This window comes from Crocuta crocuta, unplaced genomic scaffold (genome assembly GCF_008692635.1).
Source record: "Crocuta crocuta isolate KB4526 unplaced genomic scaffold, BGI_CrCroc_1.0 scaffold41, whole genome shotgun sequence".
In the NCBI taxonomy this organism is placed as follows: domain Eukaryota; kingdom Metazoa; phylum Chordata; class Mammalia; order Carnivora; family Hyaenidae; genus Crocuta; species Crocuta crocuta.
In genome coordinates, this window is record NW_027529428.1 from 437,997 (window position 1) to 443,335 (window position 5,339).

A 5,339-nucleotide genomic window follows, 5' to 3' on the forward strand; every position below is an offset into this window, starting at 1 on the left:
TGGCACAATTTTTTTTTTTTTTTTTTTTTATTTTTGTTTTTTTTTTTTTTTTTTTTTTTTTTATCACTCACAGTCTTTGCATCCTGAATGTAGGTTTCTGCCATGTAGCACTCCCATGGAATTGAGATTCGCTGGGTAAAAATTGAAATCCTAGTGAGATTAGGTTTGGAATGCCTTTTTCATTACTAGATGTTTCTAGCACTTATAATAAGGACAAAATATTAATATTTTTTAAGCTTGTGTTATTTTCCAGGTGATAGGGAAGTATTTGATATAAATTTTAATCTTCACAGTGGTTGAGAGGTGGGATTTTCTTTAATTTCCCAAGCGGGCTACACGCTGTAGCAGACACCCCAATGTGGGACTCGAACTCATGAATCCGTGAGATCATGACCTCAGCTGAGATGGAGTCACATACTTAACTGACTGTAGCATCCAGCTGCCTCAGGGAATTGTTTGTTTGTTTTTGAGAGAGAGAGCCGGGGAGGGGCAGAGAGAGAAGGGGACAGGATCTGAAGCAGGCTCTGCACTGTGGGGCTTGAACTCAAAAACCACGAGATCATGACCTGAGCGGAAGTTGGACACTCAACTGGCTGAGCTACTCAGGTGCCCTCGAGAGATGGGATTTTTTATGGCCCATGTTGTTTTTTGTTTTTTTCATAAGATTTCATGACTGGTAAGTAACATCTGGTTCTAAAGCCATATAACATTTATACAGGGATTTTCAAAATTGTGCTTTTGCTAATGGTACATGGGAATTGTGACTTTCCCAAAAGTATTCCAACAAGTCAGAGAGAGAGAGATCAAATTCTTAACTTCAGCATGCTGTTTCATGCCATCAGGAGACCGCTGCTTGTGTCATCAGCTTGAAATCAAGTGATGACATTTCAAACCCTCCATTCTGCCATGGATCCATAGATTGTTTTCTTTGGTACCTTCATCTTCGCTCAGCAATGGAATGGTCAGGTCAGTACAGTTTCGGGCTTCCCTGAGCAAAGATGAAACTTGGGTAACTGTTATTTTCTGCCCTGGGGAATTTAGTCTCCAGACATCCAAAGCTTTTTGCCTTCGTATTTTATCCTGGCACTTAAACAGCTACATGCTTGTTAGTTGGGTTCATGTTTCTAGAAAGAGTTGTTCTCAAACTTGAATCTGCCTCAGAATCACCAGGATGATCAGATTCAGATTTCTGGGTCCCCATCTCTGAGTTTTTGAGTCAGTAGGTCAGGGTAGGACCTGAGAATTTGTATTTTTCCCAGGTTCCCCACTTGGTCGTCAGAATACTTTGAGAACTGCTAATCTAGAGCAATAATCTTTATAGTAGAACTCTCTGTTTTCAAAAACTATTAAGAGTATATCTAGATTCTCTTAAGACTGGAACTCTCATCTTTTAGGCTTTGTTGGTGAGGATAAAAAGTAAAACGATAATAAAATGCAAGACATACTGTTTTGAAGTGGCTGCTCTTGCATTAGTCTTTGTTCGCCAGACTAACTTTTAAAGCTGGCTATTACAGTATGTCTAAATGCAAATTGAGTTCCTTAAAAAGTTGCTTTTTTACTTAGTCATAACTTAATCTGAGTTATGTGAGTCTCCCATCAGGGCTAGAAAACCTACCATAACAACCTAATGTAGTGGAAGCCTTGAGAATGCTTAATTGGAGTGGCGATGCCTAATTAAAAGTTAAGAAATTGTTCTTTGAAAATTGGAATACTTGCTGTATGTAGAACAATTAAGCTGCTGACTTTATGGAATGTTGTTATTCTTCAGATTATCCTATTAGATCCAGTCAATCAGCCAGCATTTGCTGAGGATGTGACCTCGGCATGGGGCGAGGTGGCCTCTGGGGCTGGTGGCTAAGGTGCAGTTATTCCAGTGAGGGGTGACTGGGGAAAGAATCTGCTGATGGTAATGGAGGGGGCATATGGGTGATGCGCTGCCTTAAGGAAACCCAACATTAACAGATGGACAGGCAGCTCTTAACAGTCTTGGATGTAAATTACTCATTTGACATTAGCTGCCTGGGACAACCAATTGTGCCCTTCCAGCAAGTGTTTGGAAGAACTGTTGTATGCCAGGCACTGGGCCAATGGCTTCCAGATGTTCCCACATGATAATTTTTTTTTTTTTAATTCACGAAAGTGTCATGTACCTCTGATTTCAATTTGGAAAATATAGCAAGGTACAAAGAGGAAAAATAAGCCCCATAATTGTGCCACTTAGAAATAATATTTTACCATTTTCATACCAAATATGTTCAATATGATACAGATGATTCAGAATAAAAGATGTTTGTTGGGTATTTACTACATGCCAAAGACATTTGAGCAATTTGTGTTATCTTGTTTAATCTTCAAAAAAGCCCACTGAGGTAGTTACTGGGTTCATGCTCATTTAACAGATGGGGAAACTGAGGCACAGGGCTGCAGTAACTAGCTGGAGATTTCAAGGCTAATTGTTGGTGAAGTCAGATTTTAACCCACATGGTCAGACTCCAAAGCCAATTGTCTGAAATCTGTTCTACCTCCTTGTCCACATGGTTTTATGAAGTTTCTCCCTTTCTTCTTTCTTTTCTTGTTTTTAGCTTGAGGTGTAATAGAAATATAAAATTAGAGATATTTAAAGTGTACAGTGAAATGATTTTATATAAGAATATATTATGAAAGGATTACCCGCATCAAGTTAATTAACATATCCATCACCTCAAATGTTTGTTTTGGGGGGCTTAGTGAGAACACTTAAGTTCTACTTAGCAATTTCACTTAAACAATACAGTATCATTATCCTCAGACCTTATTCATCTTAAAACGGAAAATTGGTACCCTTCACCCAATTCTCCCTATTTCCCCCACTAACCAGTCCCTGGCAGTCACCGTTCTACTCTGTTTCTGAGTTCAACTTTCTTTTTGCTAATTGCACATAGGTGATAGTTGATACCATATAATACTGGTCTTTCTCGGAGTTATTTTGCTTAGCATAATGACCTCTGGATTCATCCACGTTGTCACAAATGGCAACATTTCATTCTTTTTTTAAAGGCTGAATAATCGTGTGTGTGTGTGTGTGTGTGTGTGTGTGTGTGTGTGCGCCATTCGTCCACTTATGGACCCTTCAGTTGTTTCCATACCTGAACTGTTGTGAACCATGCAACATTGATATGGGAGTATAGACATGTCTTTTGAGATAATCATTTCATTTCCTTTGGATATAAATCCAGAATTGGGGAGGCTGGATCACATGATAGTTCTATTTTAAATTTTTTGAGGAACCTCCATACCGTTTTCCCTAGTATCTCTACCAGTTAACATTCCTACCANAATGACCTCTGGATTCATCCACGTTGTCACAAATGGCAACATTTCATTTTTTTTTTAAAGGCTGAATAATCGTGTGTGTGTGTGTGTGCCATTCATCCACTTATGGACCCTTCAGTTGTTTCCATACCTGAACTGTTGTGAACCATGCAACATTGATATGGGAGTATAGACATGTCTTTTGAGATAATCATTTCATTTCCTTTGGATATAAATCCAGAATTGGGGAGGCTGGATCACATGATAGTTCTATTTTAAATTTTTTGAGGAACCTCCATACCGTTTTCCCTAGTATCTCTACCAGTTAACATTCCTACCAACAACAGTGCACAAGGAGCCTCTTTTCTCCGTATCCTCACCAGCATTTGTCATCTCTTGTCGTTTTGATAATAGACATCCTAACAGGTGTGAGGCAATATCACCTTGTGGTTTTGTTTTCTGTTTCTTTTAATGATTAGTGATGCTAAGCACCTTTCCATGTGTCTGTTGGCCATTTGTATGTCTTCTTTGGAAAAACATCTATTCATGTCCTTTGCCCATTTTTTAATTGGGTTATTTGTTCTTGTTTTTGCTAGGTAGTTGACTTTTTCTTTATTAAATTTTATTCACGAACAACTTACAATGTTGGATTTACTATAATTTGCTCATTTCTCATTTGTTAGGTATGTGGGCTATCTCAAACATTGAGATATTATTATAATACTCATAAAGAAAATGTTTATATATAATTTTCTCTCCTTATTTCTGTCCTTTTCCTTAGGATTAATCCTGAGAAATGGAATTACTACATCAAAAGATAAAATGTTATTTTAGATCTTTGATATACACTGTCAAATTGCTTTCCAGAAATCCTGGGCCTATTTATAGTACTCCCAGCAGAGCATGGTAATGCTAACTTGCATCAGGTCAACCACATTGTTCGTACTCTGAAAAGTATTTGCTAATGATAGGCAATAAGCGTTTTCCCATTTAGTTTTGCTCTAGCTTGGATTTGTTCTTTGAAAGGATCCTGACAAGATTAGCTCATTGACCATCCAAGCTTCATACTTAAGACTTATCTGTCCATTAACAGTTCCTAGGAAATCTTTCCTAGAGCCTTGATAGCTTCTTTTGGACACCTAAAGTGGATGTCCAATATTCTCAGGATAGGTTTCTGTTATAGAAACTTACGTGTTCTATTTTCAATATTAAGAAAGTATATTCATTATTTTCCACTGCTGTCCTTTGCTTGCTTCAAAGAGGTAGTTTACAAACCCCAATGAGGGTAAATCTTAGTAATGAGTTGAAAGTAGGGAACTATAACTTGCTTCTGTATTGTTTTTATTGTTTGAAATGAAAGTGGCAGGTGTGATACCCTCCTTGTAATGAGAATGTGAACCGGAAATAGCCCACTAGGCCCAGTGATGTGCGGGAAGGACACCATGTTTGGAGTCAGGCACAGATCCCAGGGGTGATCCGTGTTTATCGTCTGTGTATGTCCCTGGGCAACTTGCTTAGCCCCTCTCAGGACTTTTACATAACTACGAAATTGAAATCAAAAGACCTACCTTACCAGGGCTGTTGAAGGGATTAAACAAGATACCATTTTCTGAGAATTTAACAGTTTTGACAAATTTGAACATTTCTAAAGAGTTTTAAAGAATTTTTTTTTTGTTTTTTTTGAGATTTTAACAGTTTTGAGAATTTAACAGTACTGGTTATGTTTTTCTTTTAGTTGCTGCTTTAGGTCCAGTTTAGCTGACCACTGAACTCATCAGCTGGCTTTTCATTGTGAATGCCTTGGGCAGAGAGTTGATGGTCTCTGGGTGGACTTTAACAAAAGCTTGTATATCAGTAACTGGAACAGTAACTAGAGGCTCTGGTTCAGTCTGTTCAGGCACATCTGTGTATCTTGTCAAGTCAAGCCTCTGTGTCCAGGACCCTCTGAACTGGCATCTTTCCCTAGAAATAACCACACTCAAACGTCACCTTCTGAAAAAGCAATTTGGAAGAAACTTAGAATTGTTTTGTAGCACACTTGGACTGGG